The 22373-nt window shown below is 39.4% G+C and overlaps 1 protein-coding gene and 2 pseudogenes across 3 annotated transcripts in view; 1 reads left to right on the plus strand and 2 right to left on the minus strand.

Moving 5' to 3' along the window:
• Positions 1 to 22373, minus strand: part of Dennd5b (DENN domain containing 5B) — a 135731-nt gene that overhangs the window by 106380 nt on the left and 6978 nt on the right. The gene's annotated exons all lie outside the window — the stretch shown is intronic.
• On the minus strand, positions 5401 to 10333 carry LOC131905576 (voltage-dependent anion-selective channel protein 1-like; annotated as a pseudogene).
• On the plus strand, positions 19797 to 20236 carry LOC131905541 (large ribosomal subunit protein eL21-like; annotated as a pseudogene).

Consider the following 22373-nt stretch of genomic DNA (forward strand, 5'->3'; position numbering starts at 1 on the left):
ACAACAAAGCCTGAGAAACTATCATAGCCAAGAGGAGCTTAAAGAAATGTGACAATTAAATGCAAAATAGAACAATGATCCTCTAAGAGAAAAAGAACATTAGGCAAAAACTAAGAAAATCCAAATAGGGTTTCCATCCCTCAACTCAATCTTGTATGTAGGAGTTAAAAGCCCGGGTCTTCAAGTGTGGCTTGAATGAAATCTCCAGAAACCAAAGACAGAGTTCTACTCCATTAAATGTCCATCTTACACTTTATGTCAGACCCAGACCTGGGTAAGAGGCACATACAAGAAGAGTATCTAAGCCGGGCGGTGGTGGCGCACGCCTTTAATCCCAGCACTCGGGAGGCAGAGCCAGGCGGATCTCTGAGAGTTCGAGGCCAGCCTGGGCTACCAAGTCAGTTCCAGGAAAAGGCGCAAAGCTACACAGAGAAACCCTGTCTCGAAAAACCAATGGCATCTGAGTTTTTAAGTATTATTCAAACATCATTTTTACTAGAATTATTAGCAAGTACATCTTTCATATGACTTTTAATTAAGCCTTTAAGTACTATATTATCTTCCCAATCCAAAATGACTTAAAGATCACCTGAATAAAGTATTCAGTCAACCTTCAATCCCATGAGATTCATTATTAGATACACTGTTAATAACCTTACTGCATCATAATTGACTAGTACAGCCTGCTTCTCTCTACCTCATTCTCCCTTCCCTTTCTCCTGCTCATGCTATGCCAATTTAACCTTATCTTAAACAACATTTGATCTTCATGTGACATACTCTAGATTCAACAACTGTAGCTGAACCGTGTGCAAACCAATAATTACTCTTTATCCTGGCAAGGAGCCTTGCTCTACAATTGTTTGGGGACTAATCAGCATTAAACCTGTGTCAGAAAAGTTGCTGAAAGCAGCCTGAGAGCAAGGCTCAGTAACAGGGCTGTTAGGGAAATAGATTAAGACAAAGCTGGCTAAAATCTATGTCAAGAGTTTTGTCATGACACTTCTGTGGAAATAACTTGGAAGGAGATAGTAGGAGAAAATAGATACACCAAATGTATTGTACTTCTTTCTGAATACAGGGGACATCTGAATACAGGATGTGTTACTAACTTCAGAAGGTAGCAAATGGGAAAGAAATATTAATAAATCTACGTGCATAGCTACCAAGCTGTTGGAGAAAATTATTTTAAGGTGTGTTACTTTTGTTTATGTTGCATTTGTTTAACTCTGTGAAGCTGTGTTACTGTGCCTGTCTAAAACACCTGATGATCTAATAAAAAGCTGAATGGCCAATAGCAAGGCAGGAGAAAGGATAGGCAGGGCTGACAGGCCAAGAGACTATATAGAGGGAGAAATCTGGGAGGGGAGATCAGGCAGCCAGAGAAGGAGGAGGACTCCAGGGGCCAGCCACCCAGCTACACAGCAAGCCACAGAGTAAGAGTAAGAAAATGTAAGAGAATGGGAAAAGCCCAGAGGCAAAACGTAGACAGGTAAGTTAAGGAAAGCTGGCTAGAAACAAGCCAAGCTAAGGCCAGGCATTCATAATTAAGAATAAGCCGCCATGTGTGATTTATGTGGGAGTTGGGTGGCAGGCCCCCCAAAGAGCAAAAACAAATAACACCACCAAGCTACTCTCTGAAGTTAAAAACACTGCATGGCCTTTCCTGGTCATCCTTCCAGTTCAAACAGTACGGCTTTTTTATAGGATGACCCTGAAGGACCAGAAACAAAAGACATATTTAATAAGATCCAGAGTAGATACAAACACCAGCAACTCCGTCTACAACGTACGTTAAAGATCGCAAGCAAGGTATTACACCTAGGAGGCTGAGGCCAGTCTGGGATCCATGGCAAGACCCTATCTCAAAAAACAAACAAAAAAGACCCCAAACCCTCTGTTAAAGACAAAATTCCTCAAAATCAAATTATCAAATATTTGGTGAGGTGTTTTTTTTTCCTTACTCACCTGCTGAGTTCAGCCTATACCTTCCAGTATATCACAATCACTTTATGAGACATTTTGAATGAGAATAAAATAATCTTTCAACGCTATTACCTTAATATACGTCATTAGTAAATTCTAGGCCATCAATATTTCCTAAAATACAACCAGATGTAGGAACTCTCTGTTGAATTTTATAATATGTTTGCTCACATAATTTCCCATTAAACGACTGGAAAGTTAGTAACTGTGACAGATGTGCATGTACAAATTAAGGTTTGTTTTTTTTTTTTAACAGCTTTGTTGAGATATAACTCATATCTTAATATTTACCCTTTTAAAATATACAATTTACTGACTTTAGTATTTTCTCTTTTTTTGAAGTTTTAATTTTTTTTTCATTTATGTGCATTGGTGTTTTGTCTGCATGTATGTCTGTGTGAGAGTGTAAGATCCCCTGGAATTGGAGTTATAGACAGTTGTGAGCTGCCATGTAGGTGCTGGGAATTGAACTCAGGTCCTCTGGAAGAGCAGCCAGTGTTCTCAATCATTGAGCCATCTCTCCAACCCTGATCTTTAGTACTTTTACTAAGTTACACCAACAACTTAATTTTGGAAACATTTTTATCATCCCTAAAAAGAAACATTGTATCCATACAAATATCCTTATTTCCTAGATGATTTTCCTATCTGATTTTGGCCATTTTCAACTAGAATATGGAAAAATTAGTGTTTAAACAATATGTGAAAAGACTCAAAACATTTTTTGGGAGGGGCAGTGAGTGAGATGGCTCAAAGTCTCTTGCTGCCAAACATGAAGACGTGGATTCTACCCCCAGAAGAGAACAGACTTGCACAAGCTGTCCTCTGATTTCCACTTAAACATCATGGCTTGTAGCCCTTGTCACACACTAAAGCATAAGAATAAGGAAACAGCCAGTGGTGGTGGCACAGGAGCACACCCTTGATCCCAGCACTTGGGAGGCAGAAGCAGGTAGATTTCTGTGAGTTCGAGGACAGCCTGATCAACAGAGCTAGTTCCAGGACAACCAAGACTATACAGGGTAACTAAAAACAAAACAAAACAAAATTACGTTTTTCGAATAAATTTCTTTTCTGTCCATTCTTATTCGCATACTGAATTGGGAACCTACTGTAGAAATAATTTATTTTTAAAAGATTTAGTATCCAATTTCATGCAAATATTATGTGCTGTGTGTTCGTGTAAGTTGTATGCACATGTGTACATGTGGAGGTCAGATGGCACCTCATTTTTTTTTCTCTATTGATCTCTATCTTTTTTTAGATTTGAATATTTTATTCAAGTTTTATTTTACATGATGTTGATTACGGCACTTGAAGAAGATATAATTCCACACAAAATGGAAACTCTAAAATGTACCTATTAAACTATTAAAAAATAAGAATGGTGAGAATACAACAGAAGTCCAGTTTATCTCTAGTGTTATCACCACATGATTACAATCACAAAAACTCTGCCTAGCTCCTGGCTGGAGCTCCAGAAAGCTATTTCATACTCTGGTGCCCTGAAATAACAACAAACCTACAATACAACAAGAAGAGGAATTAAGTCCTGAATTACTGGCTTTATCACATCCCCAAACGACACAACAACACAAAAGAAGTAGCTACCACACCCCGTAGACTACTTTCGGAGTAAACAGGTAAAGGTGACTAGGGTGGGATCAAGGCATGAAAAGCTATTTTTTTCAGATGGGTCTGTCTACATCATCAAGCCACAAGTTTTCAGTTCAGAGGTAGGAAACCAAGGCTCAATGCCCAAGAAGTCTGCTGACTCAATACAGATTTCCAAAGTACCAAACCATTACCAATTTCCACCTGCAGCTACTCCTAGATTAAAAAAAGAAAACTGGCACCTATATCAGGGCCAAGTTTCCCTCATTTATAATTGAAAGGGTCTTTTTTGAGTTTCTTCTGTTCCTCTGAAATGTTCACACCTTAAAGCTGAATCTTTTTAAAATTTATTTATTTTATTTTGTGTGTGTGTGTTTGCCTGCATACATGTATGTGTACCACACATGCATGTGCATCCCGTGGTGCCCACAGAAGTCAGAAGAGGGTATCTAATCCACCTCAAACTAGAGATAAGATGGTTGTGAACCACCAGGCAGGTGCTGGGAGTTTAATTCAGGTCTTTTGCAAGAGCAACAAATGGCTCCTAACTGCTGAACTATCTCCCCAGCCCCAAAGCTGAGTCACTTTTAATCTAGAGGTCTAACATGATATTCAGAAATATCTTTTTGCTTGTTTGTTTGATACAAAGTCTCATGTAGCACAGGCTGGCCTTAAAATTCCTATGTAGCTGGGGATGACCTTGAACTTCTGATCTTTCATCCACCACCTCCTAAATGCTGGGATTAGAGGGGTACATCATAACATCTGGTATGATATTTAGCAATTCTTACATCCCACACATACAATATTAAAAAATATATTCACTTCTGGAGTATCTCTATTTCTTCCTTGTACTTGTGGATCAGCTATAAGCTCTCAGCTACTGTTCCAGTGTCATGCCTTCCTATCTGATGCCAAGCTCCCTGCCATAATGGTCATGGACCACAAGCCCATTAAATGTTTTCTTTTATAAGTTACTTTCTTAGGTATTTTATCAGAGCAATGAAACAAGTAACTAATATACTATCCTATTCTATCAGTCAGTGAATTTACTCCATTCTCTGTTTATAAGAAAAGAGAAGGGCATCCATGGTTTAAACAAAAAACAAAAACAACAAAAAAATCAAGTCTTCACAGTAAGGGGTAAGAGAAGACTTCTGAGGCTAAGCTACTCTTGGGCATTTGTGAAGTGAGGAGGCCCTCTCAATCTATCCTCTGAAGACACTTTTAATTAGATCTTATTAAAGGAGGCAGAAGCAGGAAGATCAGGAGTTTTTGTCTTTGGCTACAAAGCAGGTTCAAGGCCAGTCAGTGCTACCTGGGACTCTATCTTAAAATACCAGACAGGGCCAGTGAGATGGTTCAGTGGGTAAAGATGACCTGGGTTCCACTCCCAGAACCTACACAAAAGTGGAAGGAGAGAAGTGACTCCCCAAAGCTGTCCTCTGACCAGCACATGTACACCATGGCTTGCAAAAATGTGTCCTCCCCCCACTCTGTAATAATAATAAATAAATTTTTTTTTTAAATTCTGAAGGTAACTATATCAACAAATAGTTTGAATAAATGACTGCACAGTATTCATTTATGTTTGACATTCCAGTTTTTTTTTTTGGTTTTTTTTTTTTTTTTTTTTTTTTGGTTTTTCGAGACAGGGTTTCTCTGTGCAGCTTTGCGCCTTTTCCTGGAACTCACTTCGTAGCCCAGGCTGGCCTCGAACTCACAGAGATCCGCCTGGCTCTGCCTCCCGAGTGCTGGGATTAAAGGCGTGCGCCACCATCGCCTGGCGACACTCCAGTTTTATACAAAGCGTGTGGCCACTCTGACAATCTTGCCGTCCTGCAGCTGACCAATCAGGCTGGAGTTGTTCACTATGGCCAAAAAGCAAGCATCAGCATCGATCTGAGACTTGGCTATTTTGAGGTGTTACTGTTTCTTGCTTTCCAAGGGAGACTGACGAAACTATCCAACTTCTTTTTCATTTCTGTGTAAATGGAGACACCAAACTTTGTCCAGAAGTTCATATTAATGTGAGGCTAGAATTCTTCTGTCTTGTAGCCAACTGCAAAGTTGCTCTGGATCACCTGAGACTTTATACTCCTAAAACTCATCTAGCAGCCAGATAGGCAGCCTTCATAGCCCAGCACCAGAGTGCCCCAGACAGAGGCTTGCTGATGTCAGAGTCCACACTATAGCTCTAGGTGATGCACTCCCTCTTGCACCCTGTCTCGATTTAAGCATTTTTCTCCCACTGTTAGGTGAAAAGGATAAATCAGTTATCTTCAGTCCAGAGGTAGACTGGTCTTCCACAGTGATCTCAATGCCCTACAGTGTTTTCTCTGTAAACATCAGGCTGTACTAATCTACCTGTACTTGGTTTCCAGACTGTTGTTCACTTTGGTGATCTCAGTGTGATCATCTAAGCCTGAGCTGGCAAACCTCAATCCACTCTGATTTCCTTTTTAAAATCTATGTGTGTGTATAATGTGCTTAAGAGATAGCTCAGCAGATAAGAGCATGAGCTGCTCTTCCAGAGGACCCAGGTTCAATTCCCAGCACCACATGGAGCTCACAACTGTCTGTAACCCCAGTTCCAGGGGATCTGTGCTCTCTGCTGGCCTCTGTAGGCATCAGGCACATAAATGATGCACAGATACACACATTAAAATTTAATTAATTAATATTTTAGAATACAAAACTTGCAAATGGCAGAACTAGAATCTGATCTCAGGCACTGTCATCTCCAGGACCCATATTTACAACTATTATGCTAAACTGTTTATTTTAAATGGCTTCAGTTTAGAAGGTAAGAAGATAGAGGGCTGAAGAGATGGCTCAGTGGTTAAGATCCTGTATTACTTTTCCAGAGGATCTGAGTTTGGCTCAGAACTAACTGTAACTCCAGCCCCAGAGGATCTGACACCCATTTCTGGTCTCTGTGGACACTTGCACCCATATAAATACACCCAGAGACACGTAAATAAAAATACTTTAAAAGTAATTAGAAATAAATTAATGCACCTGGACTTTCTTATTCCCCAGAAGTCTAAGTGACAAATATAAGTGGCTAATCATCCACAGATTAAAAAGTATGTATATTTTAAACCACAGAGTTACTCATTGAGGGCCAGATCTATTATTATTTATAAATTCTTTTCTTGTAGTGCTAGGGATCACCTTGTATATACTAGGCAAAGTGAAAAGGAGTGTTATTTAATGATCAGAAGAGATTCATTTAGAGATGTTTAAGTATTTTACATACCTTAAAGCATAATAAACTATGGTAATTACTTGGATCATTGTTTTCTATTCTCAAAAACTATGTTATTTACTTTGCTCCATGGCTTAGTTTGCCAAAAGAAATGAGACATCCAAACTTTTCCTTGAGTGTCTACTTTTTAATCAATTGTATCCGAAGCAGCATGGAAACAAAACAAGGACAACCTACTGCAAATCCACAGCAGTCTCTGGAAGATGAGAACACGTAAGAATCTAATGGAAACAAGGCAGGGACTGTGGGAACTCATTAATATTTCAGAAGAATAATGAAAAAGTACGCCAGATGGGTTCACTTGCAGCTGACTAGCAACTAAATTTCTGACCAAAGCCAAATGCTTTCCTTTCATAATTTATCAAGCATTTCCAGTCCCCTGCCCCCACTACTACTATCCTATTCTTTTTATTTCTCCTTTTCATTTTTAAAGACGATCACTTTTCTTTCCAGTAAGATCATTATAAACTATAAAACAAGAAAACCCACGCCTAATTGCTCTTTAAAACACGAGAACCCAGATGTCTTCACAAAAGCAGAAGTGGACAAAGGAAGTGCTAGGAAAGCCTCGTTAGGTTAAGGGGGACCCAGAGGGTTCCCTGGAGGGGAAATGGAATAGATTTTGCAGGTGGACTAGTTTGATTTTCAGGATTGAACTCCACACTTTATTATGCTAAGCACAAGTTTGTGTCTACAGCATATATTTGAGAGTGCTAAATTTTGGAATAATCTGACAAGGTAATAGTAAACTAATACAAGAAAGCAACCGCATTGACAAGTTTGTTTGTTCAAGTTTTTTTCTTTTTCTTTTTCCTTTTTTTAAGCCCAGGCTGGCCTTGAACTTAGAGCAACCCATCATCCTTAGAGTACTTTGATTATAGGCATACAACACCACATCCAGATGACAAGTTTATTTATAATGCAGATGTTAAAAGAAAGAACATCCGAAGATTTCTAAATTTAAAAAAAAAATGGAATAATCCACTTTCAGTAACTGGTTGATTTCTCAAATCATGTTAACCTAACATTAGAAACATTAAAATCAGGGCTGGGGGCTCTAGCACGTGGCAGAGCAACTTTCTAGCTAGCATTGCAGAAATCCTCAGGCCCAGCACCAGTACTGCCTAAGACCAAGGATCCTTGACTGCATAAAGTTCAAGGCCAGCCTGGACTCTGTGAGACTCACTTTAAAAAAAAAGTTCAAATAGTCTGTCCAGATGGATCCCTCTGCTTCTGGAAGCAAGGATGCCAGGCTATGCTGTTGCCTTGTGCTTCAGTCCCACACGCTACTGGCTCTGTCCTGCCACAAGCTCTAGTATCAAGATCTGGGACCCGGAGGATAAGATCACTGTAGAACTGAAGCAAGCAGCAGCAAGGCAGAGCCACCCCAGTGCACCTCTCTGGCCTAGTCTGCTGATGGCCGGACCCTGATGGCTACACTGACAACCTGGTGAAAATGTGGAGGTGACTACTGTCACCCACTAAAAGTTTATGACAGCTTTTAGAAATAAAAACTGTCTTTCTGTGAAAAAAAAAAAAGCTCAAAGCTAGGAAGATACACTTAAGATCAATAATATGTCACAGTATACAAAAATACCCATGGCAATATAAACAATAAACAAGAATGTGGTAAGTACTTCTGAAGGAAATAAGTAAATGGCTAGAGACAGATAGGAGATTTGTTTTGCTTTGTTTTATTGAAACAGAGTCCCTGCTGGGTAGCCCCTGCTGAATTTGCAGTAGCACAGGCTAGCCTGGAACTCAAAACCCTTCTGCCTTAATCTTCTGAGTGCTGCAATTATGGTCATACCCCATCGTGCCTGGGCTGCCAATTACAACAGCTGGAGTTCAATCCCTCACATGTTTGGTGGAAGCAAAGGATTGATTCCAGAAAGTTATCCTTTGACCTCAACACTTGAACACAAGCACGCGCGCGCGCGCGCACACACACACACACACACACACACACACACACACACACACACTAGTTGTCGGTAAAAGCGGTCACAACCTCACAACCTTAGGAACTTTCTTTTGGATGTCTACACAAGAGTTCTAAGTACACTTTAAATCCCATGGAAGAACCTGAGGTATACTCCCATCAACTATGATAATGAAAATATAGCTAACTTTTATGAGCAATTATATCCTACTGAACTCCATACTAAGTACTATTAAGTATTTAATTACCAACCAAGAGTAAGTATTTAATCAAATTCTTCCACACAGATAACTAGACATTCTTCTAGAGTAGTTCCAGATGGTCTAGGCATTAGAAAGGTCAGTGCAAGCATCTGACACAATTTGAACTGGTTATAGATGGGTATGTTATATCAACTCAGTATTAAAGATCATATGGTTCCCTGATTTATGGACACAGAACACATACAAACAAACTATTTTAAGGTCTGCCATAAAAACATCTGTGCACTCTAACTACAAACTAAAGTTTGCAAAACAGTTAAAACAAAACAAACTATTTACTAATTAATAATTAACACATTTTTAACTCAAAAATAAGTCTCAGCTTGTACTAAGTAGTTTCCATAATTTTAAGTATGGTATCCTTTATACTTCATCTCCAAAGCAGACTTAAATGAGTATACACATATATCTATTCTTTGTTTCCCTAACAAAAAAGAAGGAAGGAAGAGGGGAGGAGGAAAGAAAAAATGTAAATGCACAAAGGTAGGTGTGACAACAAGGAGAAAAAAATACCAGAAATTATCTGGGTCTGAACTTTAAATCAAAGTTTCACCAGGCCTGGTGGTACTTGCCTTTATTCTGAGTGCTAGGGAAGCAGAGGAGAGCAGGTTTCTGCGTTCGAGGTCAGACTGGTCCACATCGAGCTTCAGGCCAGCCAGGGATACACAGTGAGACTCTGTCTCAAAAAACAAACAAACAAACAAATGTGGTACTGTGTTCCCCAAAATATTGTGCACCCTAATAAACTTATCTGGGGTCAGAGAACAGAACAGTCACTAGATATAGAAGCCAGAAAATGGTGGCACACACACATTTAATCCTAGCATTCCAGAGGCAGAGATCCGCCTGGATCTCTGTGAGTTCAAGGCCACACTGGAAACAGCCAGGCATGGTGACACATGCCTTTAATTCCAGGAAGTGATGGCAGAAAGGTATTTAAAGTGTGAGGACAAGGAACTAGATGCTGGTTAAGCTTTTAGGTTTTTGAACAACAGTTCAGCTGAGCTCTATTTGGATGAGTGAGAACTCAGAGGCATACAGTCTGAGGAAATGGGATCAGCTGAGGAATTGGCGAGCTGAGGTGGCTGTGGCTTGTTCTGCTTCTCTGATCTTCCAGCGTTCATCCCAATACCTCGTTCCAGGTTTGTTTTTATTAATAAGACTTTTTAAGATTCATGCTACAAACGAAAGTTTTTTTTAATTAAAATTCTAGGCTCTGGAGAAATGACTCACTGGATGCTTTTGTAGAAGACCCATGTTCGGCTCTCATCACCCATGTAACAGCTTAACAACCACTGTAACCCCAGGTCCAGGACCCAGGGCTCTTTGCTAGCCTCCTTGGGCACCAGACACAACACACACGGTACATATACATACATGCAGGCAAAACCACATATACACATAAAATAAAATCTTAAAAAATCAAATTCTAGGTCTACCACTTGCTTTTACATATATATATATATATATATATATATATATATATATATGAACACAGTTAACCAATACTATCAAGACAAATGTGGAGAAAATGATTCTAATTCTCACTGTTATAAAGGAAGAAAAATACTAAAAGAGGAAAAAATTAAAGGGTATCTATTACTACTATCATCACTATCACAAAACCAAAGTTGACTTCAATATGTACCATCTGAAACTTACTTCCTGTGTTCCCTCCTTATACAAACCATGTCTATACTGGCCAAACCCAAAATCTGTCATGTGGAGTTACTCTCAGGAAAAGAAAAATGCAAATATTACCCCTAAATAGAAACTAACCACTCTATGTCCGTTCGTGTTCTCTCTCTCTCTCTCTCTCTCTCTCTCTCTCTCTCTCTCTCTCTCTCTCTCTCTCTCTCTCGTATCTCACATAAGTAGTCTGGTTTCAAAACCATTATGTGGTAGAGGCTGGCCTTGACCTCTTGAGCTTCTTATCTCAAACCATCCAAGGGCTGAGACATTCATGTCCAGCTCCCCCTCATTTTTAATGTATTTTTTTCTTCTAGGGGTTTTGCTTCATTTACTCAAAATAAATAACTAAACCTACAAATCCTAGTAGGCACTACTATACTAATACAAATCACATTCAGAACCAGGTGTGCACATACTAAATCCCAGCACTCTGTAGGCAGAGGCAGGCAAATCTCTATGAGTCTGAGACTAGTCTGGTCTACAAAATGAGTTCCAGGCTAACCAGGGCTACAAAGTGAGATCCTGCCTTCAAAAAATTCCTCCAGAGCTGGAGAGATGGCTCAGTGGTTGTGAGCACTGGCTACTCTTCCAGATGACCCAGGTTGGAGTCCCATCACACACATGGCAGGTCACAGTCATCTCTAATTCCAGTTCCAGGGATCAGGTATGCAAGTGGTAAGCAGACATACATGCAGGCAAAACACCCATACACATTAAATAGGCAAAACAATGTTTAAAAATTCTATTAATTTTCAGTAAGCTGACAAGTTTACTGAAAACGATAAACATTCACCTTTGCCTAAATTTACTATGACAAATGAACCTTTTTAAATCCTCGATAATTTTTGAGCATCTTTAAATTATTTCTAGGCTAGCATACAAAATTGTGGGGTTTGTTTTGTTTTTTTCCATCTGAAACTCATACTGTGTTTTAGTAGGAAAGTCATTCACAGAAGAGATCAAAAATCAGAACTTCCTTATAGCAACATGGTCTGAGAATTTTAAAACCACCAACAGCCACGCCCCCTAACCCCTCAAAAAAGAAAAAAACCACCAATACATTGTCTCTGTTCTTATTCCTGCTACATGTAAAGGGAAACTGCAGACATTCTCTTTATTCTAGAGTTAGTGCCCAGCACCGATCATAAAATGTTTCTATAACCCTGTCTTGAGAGTTAGGAAGGGAGCTATGAGATCTGCTGCAGTTGCTGGATAATCTGGCCTCCCCAAATATTGTCTAAAGCAACCTGTAAGGAAAGAGACAGCCAAGTATTCCTCAGAAGTTTCTTATAACATCTAAACACATTATGATTTTGCTACGTAACAAATAAATCTCCTCACTTCCTATAAGACAGAGAACAAGAGTTTATCTTCTCACTTAATTGCCTCTTCTTCTTATTAAGCTTTTCTGTCTTCACATTTAATTTATCATTAGTGTTTTCCTTTCTCCTTTCCATTATAGAAAAAGAACTAGAGTGTAGATTATTTTAGTGCTAAACTCCTGAGATTCAAAGTTATTCTTTCTTTTCCCACTGTATTTTAATTACTGATGGTATGGAGGAATTCTGAAAAGAAAGAAAATGTGCAAGATTTTGATTTCTCTCAGAGTAAACAACTAAGAGAACTCCATTTTACTTAATCCACTTACTCTCTGAATCAACAACTATATACTGAGATCTTTTCAAATGTCACATGCCAAATTAAATGGTAATAATTTAGACAAAATATTTTACTGATATAACTAGAAATTATTATAATTAAATGAGCTATACCAGTTTGAAAAAGACAAAAATCGTATGTTTTCTCTCATTTGTCATTCCTAGATTTTTATAGATACATAAAACAATGTGTTTATCTCACATGAAAACAGAAGTAAGGGCCAGGTGTGGTGGGACACGGGCCAGGTGTGGTGGGACACGCCTTTAACTCCTACACTCCAGAGAGAACATCAGGTGGATCCCTGTGAGTCCCAGGTCTTCCCGGTCTATATAGCAAGTTCCAGAACAGCCAGGGCTACATAGACCATATCTCAAAAATCAAACCAAACCAAACCAAAACAACAACCCCCCCCCCCCAAAAAAAAAAGAAAATAGAAGTAAACTGTCTAAGGGACAAAGGGGCTAACAGTAGGAACAGGATAAAAAGGGGGCACGGAGAGGGATATGAACAGGATATAACAGGTATAAAATCTTTTAAAATAACTAAAAATCTTACAAGTTTTCCTGATTAATGCTCAGCTCATTTAACAATAAAGTGATCACTCTGGCTTCTAGTTAAAAAGCGGAAATGAGAAGTTCTATTTTTATTTTACAGTCTGTCTCTGGGGAGTAACAGGTGGTAGTTATTTTCCTTAAAGCATTCTTGTATACACTGCAGTTTTAAATTTAAGTGTATTATTACTGTTACAAGTGAAAATCCACAATTCTTTAAAAATAAAAAAAGCACTTACTGCCCTTTGTTATTTCAAACCCATTATTTTATTTATCTTTACTCTTAGTAGAATAATAAAGTGCCGTGAGAGCCGAAGTCTAACAGCTTCATTTTATAAATCTTTCAGATGGTATTTAAAACAGACACTCCTCAGTTAGTCCTATTAAAATTACTGAAACATACTGGGTATGGTGGCACACTCTTGGAATCCCAGCACTTGAGAGGCAAGAACATCAGGAGTTCAAAGTCATCTCCTTAGCTACTTAATGAGTTTAAGTCAGCATGGGCTATAAGAGACCCTCTCTAACAACAACCACCACCAAAACCACCAAAAGAAATAATAAGCAAAGAACTGAAACAAATGTTCAGTTTTCTAAATAAACCTGAGATAGGACGCAAAATAACAAAACAGAGAATCTTCAAACTCTTAATTACACTTATTAACTTGGGGAGGGATATTAATGCCGAGGTATTTGTGGGGTCAGAAGACAACTTTCAGGACTCAGTTCCGTCCTCTCCTATCATGTGGGTCTTGGGACTGAACTCAGGTCATTAGGCCTGGAAGCACAGGCTTTACCTGCTGAATTGAAACTCTTTTGTTACTGCTGTGGGATGTTCTGTATGGCAAATATGTTAATAAATAAAACACTGATTGGCCAGTGGCCAGACAGGAAGTATAGGCAGGACAAGGAGGGAGGAAAATTCTGGGAAGTGGAAGGCTGAGTGAGGGAGACACTGCCAGCCGCCGCCATGACAAGAAGCATGTGAAGGCGCCGGTAAGCCACGAGCCACGTGGCTAGGTATAGATTTATGTAAATGGATTAATTTAAGCTATAAGAACAGTTAGCAAGAAGCCTGCCACGGCCATACAGTTTGGTTTGGTCTGAGCTGCTGTGGGACTGGCGGGTGACAGAGATTTGTCCTGACTGTGGGCAAGGCAGGAAAACTCTAGCTACATGTTACTGTTATTGTTGTGTTTATGTGATGAGGCACCTGTGGGGTCAGAGGACAACTGTGGAGTTTGTTCTCATCTTTCATCTTTATGTGGGCCCAGAGGATGGAGGAAGTCAGGTCATCCATCAGGCATCAGCCCCAAATTCTTATATTTGTCACTAATTTTTACCCTTTCCCCAAAAAGCAACTTATTAATAACAAGTAACAACTAATACTCTATTATTAACAAGTTCATCTCTTCTCTTCCTTTATTTTCAACAACTGAAAAAGTACAACTTGCTTATTATAAAGATTAAAGCAGTGATTTTCTTTAACCATAAGCAATTGCTAGTCATGCATGATCCCTTTCAATCCATGCTAACTTCCCATGCCCAAGGGGACCACTATGGGAATAAGCTGTGCAGAGTTTCTTCTGAGTGTCGTGTCCCAGAAAGCTCTAATTTTTAGCTTCTGCCTAAATAAGGAATTTTATTTTATGAAACTTTCCAAGAACATTTTATTCAATAAAGGGAGAGGGCTCATACTAAATCATATATAAACAAAACAAATTAAGGTTACTATTAGAAATATTATACATTAAGGAAGAAAACTTTTTAAAGAAAAATTGTTTATAAAACTCATATACACACTTAAATCTAAGTTGTTTCCTCAATTCTAAAAATAGCTTTTTAAGGAAGTCTAAAGCTTTATGTTGTGCACGGAAACCCAAGCAGACTGGAGAGAAGCTGGGAGGCCCATAATCTCATTACAAAGCAGCAGGGTTAAAAGGCAAAGTTCAGGGAACAGGGGAACAGAGTGTAGAGTAGTTCCCACACTTGAGAGTAGGACTATCTCATTACTTTAGAGGCATTAAAGGCTATTCAGTTGGATTTATAAAAGCAATACAATCATTTATACTTTAAGTCTCAAGGCAGTTTTAATATTAAGACTTTATTATTAAGAGCAAGGAAATTAAAATTACATTTCATCTGTACTTGAATAATCTCTCAAACATATACTAGTGCTTCAGTTCCTCAAAGACTTTCAGGAAAAAGCTGTCATCTGATCTTTTCTATAGAGTTCCATAAGGTACAAAAATAAATACTTAATGTGCATATACACGTCAACAGACATGTCATTTCAAGGCCTCCATCACCTAATGATTCAACAAGGTGTGTCTATTTAACGGCCTTGTGTCCACATTCAGAAAATGCCAAATTTTTACTCCTGCTTGAATGAGATTTAATTTCAAGAGCAAACATAATCTTGTTAACTTTCAGTAAACAAGCTGAGCAACTGTACAAGAAACTGTGTAGTCTCTTGACTCAGTCTGTACAACTGACTCTGCCTCTGTTAGCAGGCAATTACATCTTTTGTTACTCTAGGGTTATAGAGCTCTGACACTTAAACTTTAAGTCATAACACTATCAGAAGTCACGTAATAGAATGTGAGGAGGAATCACAAAAATTGGGTAAACACTAAAAGGATTATGAACAGGAACAACTAAAAATTAATTAAAAATAAATGCATAAGTAATCCAAGTGTTATTGGCTCTATTGTATACAATTTCATTGTAGCCCTGTTTGAACACAATAAGTACATTTTTGCAATGCACAAGATGTCTTGCCATCAGACAACCAATGAACACTGTCTCAAACAACTTCACTCCTAGTCAAGACTACTGTATATATGAATTATGATGGTTTTACTGTGCATATGAAGTATTCTGCTCTTATAGAAACATAATGGATCTGGGCCTGGTAGTACAGATCTGTAATTCTGCTACTTGGTAGGCTGGGGCAGGAGGATTACAAATTCAAGGCCTACCTGAGTTACCAAGTGAGTTCCAGCCCAGTCTTGCCAACTTGTGAGACCCTGTCTCAAAACTAAAAATAAACCAGGCAGTGGTGATGCATGCCTTTAATCCCAGCACTCAGGAAGCAGAGGCAGGCGGATCTCTGTGAGTTTGAGGGCAGCCTGGTCTACAGAGCGAGTTCTAGGACATCCAGGGCTACACAGAGAAACCCTATCTCGAGAGGGGGGACTGAATATAAAAAAAGGGAGCTGAAGCCAGGCATGGTGGTGAACACCTCTGATCCCAGGGGAGGCAGAACTCTCTTGAGTTCAAGACCAGCCTGATCTACATAGTGAATTCCAGGACAGCCAGGCTATGTAGCAAGACCTTGTCTCAAAAGAGGGGTGAGGTGGGGCTGGAGAAATGACTAACAGTTAAGAGGCACTGATTGCTCTTCCTGAGGACCCAAGTTTGAGTTCCAGCACCCACAAGGCAACTCCAGTTCCAGGGGATCCAACACCATCTTCTGACCTCCTTGGGCACCAAGTTCACATGTGGTGCATAGACATTTATGCGGGCAAAACACTCATACACATAAAATTAAGTTAAATTAAAAACATTTTAATGGCTCTCTCTCTCTCTCTCTCTCTCTCTCTCTCTCTCTCTCTCTCTCTCTCTCTCTCAATAAAGCTCTAGAAAGGTAAAAAAAAAAAAACATTTTAATGTAAAAAGAGGCTGGAGATGTAGCCTAGTGCCTAGTACGCAGGAGATTGTGGTTTCAATTCCCAGGACTGAAAGAAGAAAGAGAGAGAAGATTAAGATGTGTTTGGTGATGTAGAGCTGCAATCTTAATACCTGAGATGCAGAGGCAGGAGGACCTGAAGCTCGGGGTCCTACAAAGCAAGTTCAAGGCACCCTGGGCTATATGAAACCCTGTGTCCAAAAATAAGAAAACAAAGATTTTTAATATCATCCTACTGTCATTCCTCAGTGTGGAATTATCAGATTAGTGTATTTTTTTATTATATTGCATAAGAATACTTAATTTTAAAAACTGTTGCCTTGTGGCTAGAGAGATGGGTCAATGATTAATAGCACTTGCTGTTTATGAGGAGAACCTGGGTCAGTACCCAGCATCTACATAGAGGCTCACAATCAACCTAACTCCAGTTCCAAGGGATCTGATAACATCATTTGGTCTCCACAAGCATCAGTTGGACATGTGGTACATATTCACACATGCAGGTAAACATTCATACACATAAAATAAAAATAATTTTTTTTAAAGTTGCTGCTTGAGTTGCTGATTTAAATTTCATTTTAGAAAATCTCGAAATGGCCAGGTAGCTCAAATTCCCCAACCCTCCATTTTTTTTTTTCTTTTAATTTTCTGAGACAGAGTCTCACTATGTAGCTGGCCTGGAACTCAGAGATCCAGCTGCTTACACCTCCGAAATTATGAAATTAAAGCATAAATCAGCATGGCCCAAAGCTTTAATCCCAGCACTCAGAAAGCAGAGGCTTCTGCGAGTTCCAAGCCAGCATGAGCAAGACTCTGGCTTTTAAAAAAAGTATGAAATGAATTTTTGATTAAAATTAAGGCAAAATTTACAATTTGAGATGGCTTTTAATAACAAACTTTGTCATACAGAGAAGTATTCTCAGCACTGGCAATTATAAAATCAAAGTAGTAATCAACTCAGAAAAAAACATTGATGATGCTATCTCTTGCAGTATCAAATATTCTGCCAAAATTTAATTCTTTACAAAAAAATCAAGTTATACATCTGTCTTATTAGTATGCAAATTCTAGGTAGATAGTAAAATTGTATGTATATCAAAGAATTAATTTTAAAATAAAATTCTTTATGATTTATCAGTAAATGATTCAACTTATATACCTATATTCCCAGAGTTGTGTAAAAATTTATCTGGCTAGAGGTAGTCATGAGGGCTGGAAGGATGGCTTAGCAGTTAGGACCACTTGCTGCTCTTCTGGAGGACCCATGCTTGGTTCCCAGCCCTCCTGGGTATCTCACAATTGCCTGTAATTCTACCTCCAGGGAACCTAATGCCTTCTTCTGGTCTCTGTGGACACTCACACATGGCTTACATGAAATTTAATTTAAAATCTTAGTAAATAAAAAAAATAAGAGGGGTTGCAAGAAATCTCAGGTCTAGGGAGTTTGTCTGGGTCTTTCTGTACCATGTACTGTCCTCTAACTGGAAATGTTGTATTCAAGGCTGAACAGGAGTTACCAATATCAAGAGACGAAACTGTGGTGATATTTAAATGTTTTCTACCAGTTTCTACTATCTGCCCTCCCTTCCCTGCATCCTACTTTTCCCTTCCACCAAAAACAAGATGTTTACAAATGATTCACAATAAATAAGATTTTTTATTCTGGCACACACAGCTTTCAAGGTTGGAGCTAAGGCTGCCAATAAAGAAATACGTACTGACAGGAGGGGAAGAACCAAAAGAAATGACCTGTTTTGACACAGTCCCCAAGGGGTACCAATGTCTCTGTTTTTATAAACTATGAAATCACAGTCATTGTTCTTGTGAACAACTGCATAAAAAAGTTAAGCCAAATATGAAAGCACATTTTCCTGGAGGTAAGCTGTAATACTGAAACACAAAAGAAAATTTATTTATTTTAAGAAGAAGAATACACTTAAGATAGGAGATAGAAAACATTTTTAAAAATCTGTTATCTTGTTATCCCAGCCACTTAAATTTCCTTAAAGGTTAAGCTAAACTTAAAGTGAACAGAAATTAGCTTAGAAAATAAAGCACTCACCAAAAAGCTGAATGATTCCTAAGTCTTAAATCCATAAATTCCCAATGCTCAGACTCCTCCGATGGAAGTCCAATTTCATTCTCATGGAATTCCACAGAATATGCTAGTCCAATTCTTACGACAAGAGAACTTTCACGTGACAGGGGTGTTGTACAAGAGTACAAAAGACATTTAATGGCTCTGCATGTATAATGCCTTTGGCTACACCCTTGGCACCACACACAAGTACACACTGTGTGATACCCACCTGATCCCCACTCCCATCCTTCAAATTTCCGATTTATTTTTTCAGAGGAAATCATCCTTTGCTCTTTGAGTTCTAAGTCTGGGAACAAGGAGGGAACTAAAGAGATGCTAGAAATATAAATTATTATGCCCCAAGAAACTCCAATTTCTGCTGGAGACGAAGTTTAACTGGAGGATTTAAATTGCCATTAGAAGAATTTCTTTGGGGGTGCTTGCTGAAGAGATGGTTCAGCAGTTAAGAATACTTGCTGTTCTTGCAGAGGACCTGGGTTGAGTTCTTAGAACCCACATGTGGGTCACAACCACCTCTAACTCCAGTTTCAGATGATCCAACCCTCTTCTAAACTCTGCAGGCACCAAACATGCGCATGATGCACATAAACATTCATACGTATACACCAAACCTTAAAAAAATTAAAAAGAATTTCTTTACTATGAGATACTAGTAGCACAGAATCTCTCTCCTTTTCCAGACTTTTATTATTTTTAACTTTGCACATGTTCGGGTATGTGTGTGTATGAACTCAGAGGCCAGACGTCTGTGTGTGTGTGTGTGTGTGTGTGTGTGTGTGTGTGTGTGTGTGTACACTCAGAGGCCAGACATGTCAGATCCCCTGGAACTAGAGATACAGGTGGTTTATAAGCCACCTAATGTGGGTGCTGAGAATCAAGCTTGAGTCCTCTGCAAGAGCAGTATATGCTCTCACTGAGCATCTTTCCAGCCCAAGAACCTTCCTTTTCTACGCAGTAATACAATAAGGACAATTTAAAAAAACAGGACTTTTGGCCACTGCAGCCATCTTCCAGGAAATCACCGAAATGACAAACACAAAGGGTCACTGGCTGTACGTTCTCCAGGCCTTTGAGGAAACATGGATTTGCTCTTCTGTTCCTTTGGCCACATGCATGCGAATCCACAAGAAGGTCTATCGAAGACATCAAGGGAACGGGCACCATTCCAAAGGGAATGCCCCGTAAGTGTGCAAGACCGCAGCACCTCTGTAAACAAGCAAGTTAAGGGCAGGATTCTTGCCCAGAGAATTAACGTGCGGACTGAGCACATCAAGCACTCTAAGAGCCGAGACAGCTTCCTGAAGCCAGTGAACAAAAACAATCAGAAGAAAATGGAAGCCAAAGAGAAGGGCACCTGGGTTCAGCTGAAGCGCCAGCCTGCCCCACCCAGAGAAACACACTTTGTGAGGACTAACGGGAAGGAGCCTGAGCTGCTGGAGCCCATTCCATACGAATTCATGGCCTAATGTACAGAAAGAAATAAAGGACCTGGACTGTTAAAAAAAAAAAAAAAGAAAGGAGAGAAAAAGAACAATACGTGATATCATTTCATGTAGACTGGGGTGAAAATAAAAGGTGATTTTGAAGAAAGAATTAGGATTGTGTGGTCGATCACTCCGTAACCCTAGAAAACTCAGGAAGATGAAGCAGTTCCAGTGTGGGCCACAGAATGAAACCACATCACAACGAAAACAAACAATCACACACAAAAAAAAATCAACCGAACACTCAGAACGGAGAAGAAAGAGAACCAGGAATTTGAAGTCAGCTGCTACTCTATAACCAGTTCAAAGCAGGCCTGATACATAAGACTCGATCTTAAGCAAAGGATTAGAGAACAGAAAGAGCAAAACCCACTGAGCACTGAGGCGTACAGAGGAATTTAGACCTCTAAAGCTTAAGAACTTTAAGTCGGTTCTAGTTTCCTCAAACTATGGGATAATCTCCCCGTTAAATGGATAACAGTGTGTGCTGCACTGGAAAAGAGGAAGACAGGTTGGGGCAACAACCAAAACAATTTTCAAAGCAGAACCCTGGCCTGACATAGTGTCTCATGCTTGTTTGTTTTGTGTTTCTCTGTGTAGCCCTGGCTGTCCTGGAACTCGCTCTGTAGACCAGGCTGGCCTTGAACTCACAGAGAACTGCCTGCCTCTGCCTCCTGAGCGCCACCACCACCTGTCCTGTAATCCCAACATCCTGAAGGCTAAAGCAGGAGGATCCTCATCAGTTTGAGGCCAGTCTGGGCTAGAGAGTGAGATACACACACACACACACACACACACACACACACACACGTGTGTACACATACACATACACACACACACACACACACACACACACACACACACACTCCCCCCCTCACATGTACATGCACACATACATGCATAAGCACAATAAAAACAAAACATAGTAAGTATAGGAGTGTATGTAGTTCGATGGCAGAACACACACTTAGCATGCACAAGTTGGTGGCTTCAATCCTCAGCACCCTCTCCCCACAAAAAAAAGTCTAAATGTAAATACAAAGGGTTAAAGTTTACAGAAACTCTACTGGCTGACCATGCCCAGAACTGATACGGATATACATGAAGAAGGAAACCGCCAATACAATTTCATAAGATGTTTCTTTAAAGCCACAACAGAACCTATAAGCACTCTTTAATGTCACCACTGTTTGAGGTTCTACAAATACTATCTATAAGTGCCTGACATTAGTTTATAAAAAAAGTAAAACTAGTTGTTTGCTTTAAATAATAATAGTAATTAATAATAGTAATTGCTGTGGGATGTTCTGTATGGCAAATGTGTTGCTCTGATTGGTTAGTAAATAAAACACTGACTGGCCAGTAGTCAGGCAGGAGGAAGTATAGGCAGGACAAGGAGGAGAATAAAGCTGGGAAGTGGAAGGCTGAGTCAGAGAGACACTGCCAGCTGCCACGATGACAAACAGCATGTGAAGATGCTGGTAAGCCACGAGCCACATGGCAAGGTATAGATTTATAGAAATGGATTAATTTAAGCTGTAAGAACAGTTGCAAGAAGCCTGCCACGGCCATACAGTTTGTAAGCAATATAAGTCTCTGTGTTTACTTGGTTGGGTCTGAGCGGCTGTGGGACTGGTGGGTGAGAGAGATTTGTCCTGACTGTGGGCCAGGCAGGAAAACTCTAGCTACAAGTAATGTCTTGCTGATATCTACATGATGCCTATTTAGACATATCTGGGATTTGGTTTGTTTGTTGGTTTGTCTGTTTGAGGCAGTATCTCCAGAGAGTTGGGACTGCAGGTATGTGCTACCATGTGCAGTGACTGACTTTAAAAAAAAAAAAAAAAAAGGTTAAATCCAGCATGAGTACATACTTTTAATCCTAGCATTGGTGAGGCAGAGGCAGGCAGATCTCTGTGAGTTCCAGGTCAGCTTAGTCTACACAGTAAGTTTCAAGGCTACATAGAGAAACTTTGTCTCAAAATACATACATATGTGCTTAACCTTATATTTCATGAGGAAAAGAATAGGCTGATAAGTTATGAAGACAATTCTTTCCACAAAACTAAAGTATACTTCTTTAAAAATTATCCTTCTGAATGCTGTGACAAATGAAGCT

Source organism: Peromyscus eremicus, chromosome 3 (assembly GCF_949786415.1).
Source record: "Peromyscus eremicus chromosome 3, PerEre_H2_v1, whole genome shotgun sequence".
Taxonomy (NCBI): domain Eukaryota; kingdom Metazoa; phylum Chordata; class Mammalia; order Rodentia; family Cricetidae; genus Peromyscus; species Peromyscus eremicus.